General features: G+C 40.8%; 1 protein-coding gene across 7 annotated transcripts in view; it reads right to left on the reverse strand.

The window, feature by feature from the left end:
• AREL1 (apoptosis resistant E3 ubiquitin protein ligase 1) overlaps positions 1-14,955 on the reverse strand; it is a 50,163-nt gene that overhangs the window by 30,538 nt on the left and 4,670 nt on the right. For 3 of the 7 annotated variants that reach the window (XM_039232272.1, XM_039232275.1, XM_039232269.1), the window contains exon 2: positions 606-740. The gene's annotated coding sequence lies outside the window, so the exon portion shown is untranslated. Of the gene's footprint in view, positions 1-605; positions 741-10,241; positions 10,257-14,955 lie in introns of those variants that run through there. The other 4 variants (XM_039232271.1, XM_039232270.1, XM_039232273.1 and 1 more) reach the window with 3 other exon arrangements.

Raw genomic sequence — 14,955 nt, forward strand, 5'->3', positions numbered from 1 at the left:
GAAGGAAGATTTAAAAAAAAAAAAACAGGTAAAAGAAAGTATGAAAAACATGACTTAATCTTCCTGGGAGGAATCCCATCACTAGGTTAAAATTAGAAAAATAAATCCTTTTTAAAATCTTTTGAAATAAAAATAAAGCGTGACAAAGGGAAATGGAATGCAGTACCAATTATCTAACGCAGAAATATCACTTGCTTACTAAAAGATCCCGGGCAAGTTGCTTAATACTACAGTACTTTGGCTCACATTACCTACAAAAGGCGGGGGAGGGGGAATACTTGAAAATGCCTGTCTCAAGGGAATGTTGGAGAGTTGACTAACAGACATATTCTAAAACTCTTTGCTTTTTTAGGAGGCTAAAGATTTGTAGTTACAATAGCAAATAAATTTTAGCCCAGACATCAAAGATCGGTTGTGAAAGTCATTTCCCAGAAAGAAAGAACTGATTTCTTCATCCTCAAAGGTGCTCTAGGGCAGGGGATCAACTCTAACTGCAACCGTGCACTTCGGCAGCTGTCCGTTGCTAACAAGGCTTAGGCACTGGTCCCTGAGTCCACGTTCTGCATCCCGACAGCAAGGGAATGTTAACTGGTCTATGGTCTTACCTTTAAACGAGGGCCCATGTTCTGAGAACCAAGTGGAGCACTCCTATTCACCAAAGCAGGTAACTTCTGGCACCATTCACCTTGTCCTCCAACTTCCACCGGAAAGACAACTGCTGCAAGGTCAAAGGAAAGCGCCTGTCCATCAGAGGATATGTCACAGAAGCAGAGGGTCAATATTTCTGGAATGAACTGGATGAACTCCAGGGTGGAGAAATATAGCCCAAAAAACTGTTATCCCGGACTTCTCCCTAGGGCATGGTGCAAGCAACTGCCAAAGGAGGCATCTGTTCCCTTGTCCCAGGATGCTACCCAACAGAGAATAAAGGGTCAGTCAACAGAAGAGGTTATTATTTCTGAAAGAGAATCCCCAGGAAACAACGAAGAGGAGACAGAAGAGGCAGTAGTAACTCTGGGGCACTAAATATAAGCAAGGCCTAGTGAACTTGGACCAAGCTTTCCCAATTAAAACTCCACAAAAAAGGCAATGGCAACCTCACTACCTTAACTGTGTCACTCCCCAGAAGGAAGCTCCAGCACTTCAGCTGACTGTAATCCTTCATTAGGAGGAGTGAGGGGCAGCTTCAAAGAATGAGCCTCGTCACTACCCCATGCCTAGTTACAGTTTAACAGGGCTGCAGCACAGGGACTGCAAATCAGGTGAAGAGAGATGAGACCACAGGATAGGTGGGGGCCACATTGCAGAGGGCTTCTTATGCCATATACAGAATCAAGGTTAATGTTCCCTCAGAAAGGGGAAACCACCAAAAAGCTTTAAAACCTAATCTGTCTGCCTATGCAGTCTGCTCCCTTTGTGCCCATGTATGCATTTCCAAGACATGGTTGAACAGTGATTTTATTTTTTTAAATACTGTAATTTACTTTTCTGAGTGGGGAAAAAAAAGTCTGTGAACTTTCAAGATAAAGTCACTAAGTAAAGTCTAGTAAAGTCAGTGTGTAACTCAAAGATATTCATGAACTAAATGTAGCAGAAAGGGGGTTATGGCAAAGCATACACAAACCACCACCACAAAACTAATGAGAAAAGGTACTCATCACAAAAAGAGATTCTCTTTCCACCTAGTGGGAACCGTGCTCAGTGCTTCATATATATGAACTACAACGCCAGGGCACAAACAGAATTATCCCCCTATTTTACAGATGAGGAAACTGAGGTACTTTCTCAAGATTATACACCATAAGTAGTAATGGTAAATTAAACCCAGACAACCTGGACCCAGAATCCATGCTTTTAATGACCCCTCCCCCCCACTTGCCTCCCTACCGTGGGAAACCAAGAAAGAAAACCCACAATGTTAGTAAGAACAGCAGAACAGAATAAGTGAAGGCTACCTGATCAAACAAGTTGGCAAACGTTTATAATAAAAAATAAACAAGTATTTATATTTATTTTAAAATATGGTGATAGAGTTGCCAGGTACATGAGCCAAAAGTCGGGTCAACTTGCAACTGGAAGCAGCTTACAGCATCCACAAACAAGATAAGCATTACATAAATTATAAGAGATCGATTATAATGCTATCTAAGTATTAAACAACGACACCTTTTAAGGAATAACAAAAGAAATTTTTCACAAATAAAATGTTAAATAAAGAGTAAGCACAAAATTACTTACAGAGCATGATTGCAATTTTTCTACATAAACAAGACTAGAAGGAACATAAAAATATTAGTCATTTCTTACTGTATGGAATTATAAACAATTTTCATTTTCTACTTGTACCTTTCAGCATTTTCCAAATTCTTTTTATTTTTTTATTTTTAAATTTTTTTTTAATTTCTGAGAGAGAGAGCAAGAGAGCGAGCAGGGGAGAGTCAGAGAGAGAGACACAGAATCCGAAACAGGCTCCAGGCTCTGAGCTAGCTGTCAGCACAGAGCCCGACGTGGGGCTCGAACCCACGAACTGTGAGATCATGACCTGAGCCGAAGTTGGACACTTAACTGACTGAGCCACCCAGGCGCCCCAACATTTTCCAAATTCTTACTGATGTGAGAACAAATTAAAAGTTTCTACTTCTGGAGAACAAATAATTTTTGGGGGGAAAAAGAGGCAAGCTATCCTTTTTTCAAACAAGGCAAGTATAAAAATTAGCTAAAAATTATAGAATGTACTGAAATTTTATTTAAAATTTTTTTTCTTAATGTTTATTATTTATTTTTGAAAGAGAGAGAGAAAGAGAGAGCATAAGCAGGAGAGGGGCAGAGAGAGAGAGGGAGACACAGAATTTGAGGCAGGCTCCAGGCTCTAAGCTGTCAGCATCAGAGCCCCACGGGGGACTTGAACCCATGAACTCTGAGATCATGACCTGAGCTGAAGTCGGACGCTTAACTGACTGAGCCACCCAGGCAACCCTGAAGTTTTTTTCTATTCATTATGATCCTAGTGGGTCTCTAGCCCTGTAATCAGCTATTTGGTTATTAAATAACTCCTAGGTTTTTTTTTTTAAAGATTTTGTAAGTAATCTCTACATCCAAAGTGGGGCTCTAACTTCAACTCCAAGATCACGAGTTGCATGCTCCACCAACTGAGCTAGCCAGGCACCCCAAATAACCCCTAGTTCTAACATCATCTTCACTGCACCCCACCACAATCTACCATGCACAGCCCTGACAATGCTTCAGTGTCTCTAGTAAGCCTCAAAATTCAACTCCAGCACCAACCGCCTTCCTGGTCCAATTCTCAGGCCCTTCTAAGGATTCTCCCCATGCCAGGCAGAACCAATCATTCGCCCCTCTATGATACGCCTATGCAGAAGATACCTCCATTATAGCATTTATTAGTCTGTATTAAAGTTGTTTATACAGCAGTCTCTCCTAATGATTTCTGGGATCTCGGAGGACAATGACTGGGTCTTACTCATCTTTGTCTCCCAGTAGCTAATATGCTGTTCAGTTTATCTCTTAACTTTGATAAGTTCTCCCAAGTGATTCCTACACATATTAACGTCTGGAAAGCTTGGTCTAGGCTCCAGGGCAGTCCCTCTGAGAAGTGACCGGATATTCTGTATCTCTAACAGATTCACAGGAAAGGTTGACGCTGCTGGTCTGCAGAATGTGCTTTCAGGAGCAAAGGTCTAGAGCAGGAATTGGCAAACTACAGCCTGCAGGCCAAATCCAGTCGCCTGCTTTTTTTTAAAAAAAGAATGAACAGAGCCAAGTTCATTCGTTTATGTATGGTCAAAGATTGCTTTTGTGCTACAAGAGCAAAGCTGAGTAGCTGCAGAGACATAGGATTTTCAATGCTTTCCTATCTGACCCTTTACAAAAAAAAGTTTACCACCCGCCAGCATAGAGGTCTTAGTCTTAAAGCTGCGTAACTGCTTTGTATAAATGAACTCATTTTTATAAATGAAAAAAAGCATAAAATCATTTTCTTCCAATCCAGTTTTACTGTCTCCTCTCAGGAAAAGAGCTAGAAAACTTGCAATATAATGCAAATATTTCTCCTGGTGAATTTCAACTGTTATTAAAAGTTTTATGGGGGTACCTGGGTGGCTCAGTTGGTTGAGTGTCCAACCTTGGTTCAGGTCATGATCTCAAAGTACACAAGTTCGAGCCTCCTATCAAGCTCTATGCTGAAAGGTCAGGGCCTGGTGCCTGCTTTGGATTCTGTGTTTTCCCCTCTCTCTGCCCATTCCCTGCTTGCGCTCTCTCTCAAAAATAAACATTAAAAAAAAAAAAAGAGTTTTATGCCTCCTATACCCCAATTAGGAATTTTATACAATCATTTCCCAAAGTACATGCTCTCTACAATTATGCTTGCATTTCATCAAGGCTATAATTTCCTAAAACCAGTACCTCAGGGACCAATACTATATCAAGGTTTCTAAAATTATTACAATACATTATTACTGACTCAATGTCTACTTTTAAACCATTAGTTAAAAAAAAAAAAAAACCCTGAAAAACTGATGTGAAAGTCCACTTTGGAATTCTGGTGAATAAAAAAAGAGGCAGTGGCAGCAGACAAGAGTTCCAAATATCACCCACTAAGTCCCACAAAGAAAAAGAAGGATGTTGGCTTTGAAAGATGTAGTTTTAGGTATTCTCTATACAGAAGCACCAGCCACAGTCCAGGCAAATCAAATTAAAAAACCAAATCATTCAGTTAACAAAAGGCCCATAGTTTAGACGGATCTAAGGAGGTTCTAAGAAATAAAGTGCACCATCTGATACTTTAGATTATTAGTTTACGTTTTCCTGTGCTTAATTTCACCGCTGGTTTATTCTCCCCCAAACCCACCATAAAAGATTGCCTTCCCTCATCAAGTTTATTCTCTTGAGATATTTATACAGTTGCGTATTCCTGCTATCTCGGTTCAGCCAAGTTATACGGTTTCCATTTATATTCTTTCCTCATCCGTCAGCCCCTCCAGTCTCTTAATCATTCCTGTGGGTCTTCTGTGAACTCTCTCCAGCTGGTCCCCAGCGATCTGGTAATGAGGTGCCTCCAACTGACCGCAGCCTTCTAGGAACAGCCTCGTTAAAACAAGATGAGCTCACCCTCCTTGGTTCCATGACATAATACTCCTGAGTAGACAGTCCCCCCCATCACAGCAAGCTAGAATACTGCCATATTAGACTATGACCCCATTCCATGCTCCTCAGATTCAGGCATTGGGGCACGTCAATGTGCTAGAAGCCAGGGGATAAATGACACACATCCGTGCAGCAACTATTCACTAGAGGATGAGGTGGGTGGGGAGAGAAAGGTATTTTCATGTTAAAACATTCATGGGTTATGATGAGAACAAACTGAGGACTGATGGGTATGGGGGGAAGGGGGGAGATGGGCATGGAGGAGGGCACTTGTGGGGATGAGCACTGGGTGTTATATGGAAACCAACCTGACAATAAAACTATGTGTAAAAAAAAAAAAAAGAGAGAGAGAGAGAACATTCATGGGTTAATAAAATAGAATGCACAATCTGCGTGAATCTCTAAAGATAAAATATGAGTGTGTTCAAGATATTCAGAGATTTGATACCTAACATAGAAAGGCTGCTTTGGGCTCTGCTCCCAGCCCCCAAGGGGTTACATGCCCACTATCCTCTACCACCAGAGGTACTTGAGCTTAAAAGTTTGAAAAGCACTATAATCCCCATTCAACTTATGGTCTATTACCCCACTACCACTCATCCCAAATACTCACATTTTTTTTTTAACGTTTTATTTATTTCTGAGAGAGAGAGAGACAGAGTGAGCAGGGGAGGGTCAGAGAGGGAGGGAGACACAGAATCTGAAGCAGGCTCCAGGCTCTGAGCTGGCCGTCAGCACAGAGCCTGACGCGGGGCTCAAACCCACGAACCGTGAGATCATGACCTGCGCCGAAGTCGGACTCTTAACCGACTGAGCCGCCCAGGTGCCCCTCAAATATTCACATTTTAAATAAAATTATTTTTTCTGCTATGTTCCCATCCTTGGATATCTGTATTTTCCCTCTGCCTAACATAATTGTAATTCACTGATGGTAATGTACCAACATCTTCGTGTTCTTCTGTAAGGTTCATTCTTCATTTATTTCATATTTCTTGAGCATTTGCTGTCTGCCAGACTGTGTGCTAAAAGCTAAAGTAACAAGGATAAATAAGACAGGGTATTTTCTTAACTTGGATGAACTTAGTCCAAAGTGGGAGATGGACAATATAATGAGTCAAGTGCCACAAAAAGGAATAAACAATGTGTGGGGGGTGAAGGAAGGAGAAGGGTAACTTTGCCTGAGAGAGTGGGGAAGCATTCACAGAAGAGACAGGAGAGTAGAGTTATGAAGACTGAGCAAGCATTTGCAGGGCAGGAAAAAAAAAAAAAAAGACTAGTACCCTAGGCAGAAAAAACAGCATAAGCAAAAGTTCTGAGTCAAGAAAGGGGATGAAAAAGGTCAGCATTACGAAAACAAAGTATTTCGAAAGACCACCTGGGTCCAAACTAGGGTGACTCATTCTCAGTAGGGTACAGTATAATGCTCAAGAGCCTGGATCTTACTACTGAGTAATCCCGGACTAGCTACTTCTCTTTAGCTGCCTCAGATATAAAATGGAGATGCACTAAGAAAAGAAAACTGGAAACTAGTCCCGAGTGACTTGGCACTACCAGATTGCCTCAGGGGATATGGCTTTAAGTGTCAACCAAGCTGCCCAGTTGCCAGGCTACGATGGTAGTTTGCACCTGGGCAACAATGGCAGCCCAACCTGCAGTAAATTAGGAAGATGGCACTGTGTTTGCCTGAGAGAATCACTGGTTTTCCAGAGAAATCCCAGTTGGATGCAACCACAGCAACGGTCCAAAATACTGAGTGTTCTGGGTTTTTTTCTCAAGAATGATGATAACACAGGGGCGTTTGGGTGGCTCAGTCAATGAAGCATCCAACTTTGGCTCAGGTGATCTCACAGTTTGTGGGTTCAAGCCCTGCACTGAGCTCTTTGCTGTCAGCATGGAGCCTGCTTTGGTTCCTCTGTCCCCCTCTCTCTTCTGCCCCTTCCCTACTTCTGCTCTCTCAAAAATAAATAAACTTAAAAAAAAAAAAAAAAGAATGGGCGCCTGGGTGGCTCAGTTGATTAAGTGTCTGACTTTGGCTCAGGTCACCATCTTGTGGGTTTGTGAGTTTGAGCCCCGTTTTGCGCTCTGTGCTGACAGCTCAGAGCCTGGAGCCTGCTTCAGAAAATGTGTCTCCCTCTCTCTCTGTCCCTTCTCTGCTCATGCTCTGTGTCTCTGTCTCTATCTCTCAAAAATAAACATTAAAAAAAATTTTTTTAAAAAGAGAATGGTGATAACACAAATCTACTTTTACTGAAAACTTACTGCTACTGTTTGAGGTGCTTTATGTATTATCTCACCCAACTCACACCAACCATATCAAGTACCTATGTTGTGACCCATATTTTACAGATTAGGAAACAGAAGCACAGAGAGGTAAAATAGCTTGCCTACTGTTACCTAGATGACAACGCAAGCGGAAGGAGTCAGGCAAAGTGATTCGAGAGCTTGATGTGTCAAGAACCCCAAGAAAGTAAAAAAAGATTCTTGGAATAGAAGAATGAGAGCTCAAGAAATACATAACCTGGAAATTTAAAGAACTCTGACTTCATTTTAGACTTTAAGCAACCACAACCAAAGAAGCCAAGAGGTGTTTTTCAAGTAAGGGAGAAAGAGGATTACATTTTTTTTAATTTTTTAAATGTTTTATTTATTTCTGAGAGAGAGAGAGAGAGCATGAGCAGGGGAGGGGCAGAGAGAGAAGAAGACACAGAATCTGAAACAGGCTTCAGGCTCTGAGCTGGTTGTCAGCACAGAGCCCAATGCGGGACTCAACCCCACAATCCGTGAGATCATGACCTGAGCCGAAGTCGGACGCTTAACTGACTGAGCCACCCAGGAGCCCTGAATTACACATTTTAAAAGAAGTAACTCAGGCAGTAGTAACACAAGAGACTCTGAAGAGAAGGACAGACCACTGGCTGGGAGACAAGAAGATGCTGGTCCAAAGGAGCAGCGAGGCACTGGCCATGAGGCGGAAGGGGAGAGGCTGGCGTATGCACTGTTTCCCAGTTAGAACAACAGGACTAGTGACCTACGAGGTCAAAAAGATAAAGGAGAGCACCAAGCCAAGGACAAATGGGGATCTTCTACGCTTGGGAGCCTGGATGAAAGGTGGTGGTGAATTAAGGGCACAGAGCCAATACAGAGGGAAGGATAAGGAGTAGAGAACTGAACACATTAAGTCTGAAGTGTCTATAAGATACTCAGGTGAATATACCCACAAGACAAATGGAAATAAGCACCTGAAGCTATGGAGATACCAGTACCCTGAGGGCAGTTAAAAGACACAGGAAATAAAAAAGGCTACCAAGGAAAACGAGCAGACCAAGAAAAAGACCAATTACAGAACTCTGAGGAGATCAACCTTAAATGTACCATCTGCCTCCCCACAAAAAGGAGGTAGCAATGAGTGAAAAGGAACAGAGAAAAGGCAAAAAACTGTAAATGTTGTTTACTGGGGGCAAAAGAATGTGAGTATTTCTAGAAACTGGTAGTCACAGTATTAGAACTAGTAAAGAGTTGGGCCAGAGGGGGAATTCAAAATCAGTCCTCAGGTTTTCTTCCTTGATTATTTGGAGCTCTCATTCTCTGATCAAGCAACTTCATATAAAATGTGTATCTTATTTCCATCTATTCTCATTTATAATAAAAACCTTAGGGGCGCCTGGGTGGCTTAGTCGGTTAAGCGCCCGACTTTCGCTTAGGTCATGATCTCACGGTTCGTGGGTTCAAGCCCCGCGTCGGGCTCTGTGCTGACAGGTAGGTCAGAGCCTGGAGCCTGTTTCGGATTCTGTGTCTCCCTCTCTCTGACCCTCCACTGCTCATGCTGTCTCTATCTGTCTCTCAAAAGTAAGTAAAATATTAAAAAAAAAAAATCTTAGCCTAAATATGACCCAACACTGATAACTAGTAAGCTCTTTGCAACTCAATTCAGGGATAGTGATTATTTCAAAATGATCTTAGTGCCTATAACAAATTCAGATCTGAACTTATCTGAATCCAGCCTCTAATCCCACATAAATCAATGGCAAAAAAAAATCTTATCAAAATCAGATTTACTGAGGTATAGCTTATATATAGTAAAAGTCGCCAACTTAAACAATCAGAGCTCTGACAAATGTATAAAGGTATTAAATAAAACAATCATTATACAGAACATTTCATCATCCCAAAAATCTCCTCATGATCCCCTTGGACAACCACTGATGTGCTTTCTACCACCATAATTTTGCCTTTGACAGAATCCCAAATAGCGTCCTATACAAATGGTGGTCTTTTCTGTTGTGACATTTCTTTACTTAGCACGCTGTTTAGATTCACACATGTCATTACATGTATCAGTAGTTCATTCCTCTTTATTGTTGTGTAGCAGTCCATTATACAGGCATGTTACAATTTCTTTATCCATTCACCAATTGAAGGACATTTGGTTCTATACAGTTTGGGGCTGTTCAGGATAAAGCTGCTAATGAACATTCAAGCATAAATCTTGTGTGGACACATGTTTTTACTTCTCTTGGGTAAATAGCTAAGAGAGAGATTGTTGGGCCATATGATAAATATATATTTAACTTAAAATGCCAAACTGTCAGGGTGCCTGGGTGGCTTAGTCAGTTAAGTATCTGATCTTGGCTCAGATCATGATCTCATGGTTCGTGAGTTCGAGTCCCACATCAGACTATCTGTGGTCAGCATGGAGTCTGCTTCGGATCCTCTGTCCACCCCCTTCCCCGCCCCTGCCCTGCTTGCTTGCGCTCGCGCTCTCTCTCTCTCTCTCTCAAATAAATAAACATTTAAAAAGAAAAAAAAGAAACTGCCAAAGTGTTTTCCAAAGCACCTGTCCCATCTTGCATTTCCACCAGCAATGTGTCAGAGCTCCAGTTGCTCACATCTGCCAACACTTGGCATTGTTGATCATCTAAGTTTTATCATTCTAGGACAATCCATCAAGAAGATAGAGTAATTGTAAATATTTATGCACCCAACCTGGCAGCACCCGAATACTTAAAGTAGTTAAAAACAAACATAAAGGAAGTAATTGATAATAGAACAACAGTAGGGGACTTTGACACCCCACTTACATCAATGAACAGATCCTCGAAATAGAAAATCAACAAGGAAACAGCAGCTTTGGCACACTGGACCAGATGGACTTAAGAGGTATATTCAGAACATTCCATCCTAAAACAGCAGAATACACATTCTTTTCAAGTGCACATGGGACATTCTTCAGAACAGATCCATAATAGGCCACAAAACAAGTCTCAACAAATTCAAAAAGATCAAAGTCATACCATGCGCCTTTTCTGACCACAACACTACAAAACTAGAAATCAGGGCGCCTGACTCTGACTTTGGCTCAGGTCATGATGTCACACTCTGAGTTTGAGCCCCGCGTCAGGCTCTGGGCTGACAGCTCAGAGCCTGGAGCCTGCTTTGGATTCTGTGTGTGTCTCTCTCTCTTCCCCTCCCCTGCTCATGCTCTGTCTCTCTGTCTCTCACAAATAAATATAGAAAACAAAACAAAACTAGAAATCAACCACAAGAAAACAATCTAAACACATGGAGGTTAAATAACATGCTATTAAATTTTACCCATTCTAACAGATATGGTCTCTCACTATGGGTTTTTTTTTTCTTTTTTTGAGAGAGAGAGAGAGAGAGAATGAGAGCTGGGGAGGAGGGTAGAGGGCGAGAAACAGAGAATCTTAAACAGGCTCCATGCTCAGCTTGGAGCCCATCCCGGGGCTAAATCCCATGACCCTGGGATCATGACCCAAGTTGAACACTTAACCAACTGAGCCACCCATGTGCCCCTCTCACTGTGGTTTTGGTTTGCAATTCCCTAAGGACTAACAATATTGAATATGCTTTCATGTGTTCAACAGCTATTTGTGACACTTCTTTGGTATCCAAATCTTTTGTATTTCAAAAACTCTAGCTGTTTGTCTTCTTACTATTTAGTTGTTTTTAGAATTCTTTACATATTCTGCAAACAAATCCTTTACTAGATACATGTTTGACAAGTATTTTCTGTGTTTTTTTTAACATTTTCTTTTTTTTTAATTTTTTATGTCTTTATTTTATTTTTGAGACAGAGAGCGAGTGGGGAGGGGCAGAGAGAGAGGGAGACACAGAATGTGAAGCAGGCTCCGGGCTCTGAGCTTGCTGTCAGCACAGAGTCCGACACGGGGCTTGAACCCATGGACTGTGAGATCATGACCTGAGCTGAAGTCGGATGCTTAACCGACTGAGCCACCCAGGCACTCCAACATTTTCTTAATAGTATTAAAGAATAAAAGTTTTTAATTTGATGAAATCCAACTTATCGACATTCTTCTTTTAGTTTGGGTTTGTGTTTGGGTGTGTGTGTGTGTGTGTGTGTGTGTGTGTGTATCCTATTTAAAAAAAAAAAAACTTCGCCTAATGCTAGGACAAAATTTTCTTCTAGAAATGTTCTCTAAAAGTTTCACAAAAGAAAATCTCTTGACAAGAGTACCCATGAAAAGATGCTCAGTATCACTAAACATCAGGGAAATGCAAATCAAAACCATAATGAGATGTCACCTCACACCAGTCAGAATGGCTAGTATCAAAAAGACAGGAAATAAAAAGTGTTGATGAGGATGTGGAGAAAAGGGAATCCTGTGCACTACTGGTGGGTATGCACATTGGTGCAGCCACCGTGGAAAACAGTCTGGAGGTTCTGTAAAAAATTAAAAATTGAACCACCGTATGACCCAGAAATTTCACTTGTGGGTATTCCTGAAGAAGACAAAAACTAATTTGAAAAGATATATGCACTCCTATGTTTACTGCAGCATTATTTATAATAGCCAAGACAGGGAAGCAACCTAAGTGTCCATCCATAGATGAATGAATAAGGAAGAGGTGATATGATATATTGATATATATATATACATATATACATATACTAAAAAATGAAATATTACTCAGCCATGAAAAAGAATGAAATCTTGCCATTCACAGCCACATGGATGGACCTAGAGGGTATTATGCTAAGTGAAATAAGTTAGACACAAAAAGACAAATACAGTATGATTTCACTTATCTGTGCAATCTGCAAAACAAAATAAACAAACAAAATAGACTCATAAATACAGAGAACTGATGGCTGCCAGAGTAGAGGGGTATGAGGGGATAGGTGAAAATAGGTGAAGGAGAGTAAGAGGTACAGACTTCTTTTATATTTATTACAAAATAAGTCCCAGGGATGAAAAATACTGCATAGGGAATATCATCAATAATAACTTTGTATGGTGACAAATAGTAACTATACTTATCGTAGTAGGCATTTCATAATGTATATAATTGTCTGGGGCACCTGGGTGGCTCAGCCAGTTAAGTATCCAACTCTTGATTTCACCTCAGGTCATGGTCTCATGGTTTGAGATCCAGCCCCTCATCGGGGTCCTCACAGACAACACGGAGTCTGCTTGGGATTCTTTCTCCCCCTCTCCCTGCCCCTCCCCTGCATGATGCACGCATATGCTCTCTTTCTCAAAACAAATAAACTTAAAAAAAAATGTATATAATTGTCCAATCACTATGTTGTACACCTAAAATTAATATAGTATTGTATGTCGCCTATACTTTAATAAAAAAATTTTAACAAGTTTTTTAAGCTCTTGCATTCTTTTTATCTCATTAATTACTCAGTTTTACTATTGCTTTCTTTCAAATTCAACTTCCCATATTACCAAGCAGCATTTAAGTTACAGCCTATTGCAGAATTTGGAAAGATTTTTTATCTTCTAACAGATTCCCCCTACTCATTAACCTAATAAATACATTTCTAAATGTAACCAATGTTTTAGTCACTCGGCTCTCCTCAAACTGACATACACCTTCTGGACCGCTGATGCTGGGTCTTAAAACAACAACAACAAAATTCCAAAACCCAGAGCATGCACCTGCAGGTTAGGCCAAGGACAATGAACTACTTGCCCTTCTGGTTTTAAAAAGAAGCTTTTATAAGCTTACTCTCACCTGAGAGGAAGCTGGAAAAAGTGATCTTATTCACTAGTTGAAAGAAAAGTTAGGCTTCTAAAGGCTAAACTGATAGACATAAAAGTAATTCTACAATTCTTAATTTAATCTAGATTTTCTCTATTGCACTATTCTCTTAAAACAAACCAGAGTTCTTCAGACTTGAAATGAAGAGTCCATATGAAAGCATAGTTTAGATTCAACTGCCCCCCGGAACAGGCTTTGCCATTCTCAGCACAGTTCAGAGAAAGGAGGAAAAAGGGATTCAAAGCTAATGTGAGTAAAACAGGGAAACAAGGGCCAATTTATCATTGATCATTTTGTAACTTCCTGGGATTTCTGGAGGAAAAAAAAAATAGAAAAACTGGCTCATCTATACCCCGTCACAGTCTTTCATCTACATCAAGAAAACAGCAGCTTCAATTTACAACTCCTTCTGATCGTGATTTTTTTTTCCTATTTACCAAACGGAATCTACTGTGCCTGATCCACAGAATTAGGACAGGCCCCTGTGTTCCCATACCATGGCAGCTTTTATGCTTAAGTGACCCTGGGCGACTGAATCTTGGCTATAATAGGAAAATTTTAAAACTAATTCTCTGAATCTGACAAGCCGTCTCCCTCAATAAGTCTAGGAAGGTGTTATTTCATTAACTGTGCATGAAGTGGCAGGCACACAGCCAGATCTACAGCCCAGTGGGATGAAACTGGAATTGTCACACATGCACTTAAAAGCTAACAAAATTTCTACCTCTACTACCACCTATTCTGTTTTGTTTTTTTTTTTAATGTTTTATTTTTGAGAGAGAGACAGAGACAGAGACAGAGCGTGAGCAGGGAAGGGGTAAAGAGAGAGGGGGAGACACAGACCGAAGCAGGCTCCAAATCCACGAACCATGAGATCATGACCTGAGCCGAAGTCGGACGCTTAACCCACCAAGCCACCCAGGCGCCCCTATTCTGTTATTTTTAAAGAAGATAATTTATTTACATAATCAAGGGGAAAAAACAGCAATCTTCAATGAGTATTTTATAGTTCTTTAAGATTCCAGGAAGAAAAACTCAGCTAGCCACAGAATTGACAAACTAATGGGGGCGCCTGGGTGGCTTAGTCAGTTAAGCGTCCGACTTTCGCTTAGGTCATGATCTCGCGGTTCGTGGGTTCGGGCCCCGCGTCGGGCTCTGTGCTGACTGCCAGCTCAGAGCCTGGAGCCTTTTTCAGTCTGTGACTCCCTCTCTCTCTCTGACCCTCCCCTGCTCACACTGTCTCTCTCTCTCTTTCTCCTAGAAATAAATAAAACATTAAAAAAAAAAAAGAATTGACAAACTAAGATGGCTCAAGTTGAAGGAGAAACTCAACACTTACATACTATTAAAACAAAACTTCTGTTGAACTAATAGTCAATGCTACCAAACAAGGATTTATTAATTTCTTCAAATGTGTATTAAGAATCTATCATATGCCAACCTTACATTGGACCCTGAGGATTCCAAAATGAGTAAGATGGTCCCTGACCCCTTAGAAACATACAATTTAGTAAAGAAGATACACAAGTAAATGATTGGTGACAGTTTCATGTAGTAAAGTCTATAAAGTGAGCACAAGCTGTGAGTGGAGCCCAGGGAGAGCCCCTCAATCAAGATTAGCTCTTAGCTTATCAGGAAACTTCATACCACCCTCCTGGGAGCAAAGCCAACTCTTACACTGAGTTAACAGTGCTTTGGGAATTAATGGAATAGAAAACACTACCTATACAGTATTGTTTATTCTCATGGTCAATGACT

The sequence above is a fragment of the Hyaena hyaena genome, unplaced genomic scaffold, assembly GCF_003009895.1.
Source record: "Hyaena hyaena isolate Hyena2069 unplaced genomic scaffold, ASM300989v1 scaffold_65, whole genome shotgun sequence".
Classification (NCBI taxonomy): domain Eukaryota; kingdom Metazoa; phylum Chordata; class Mammalia; order Carnivora; family Hyaenidae; genus Hyaena; species Hyaena hyaena.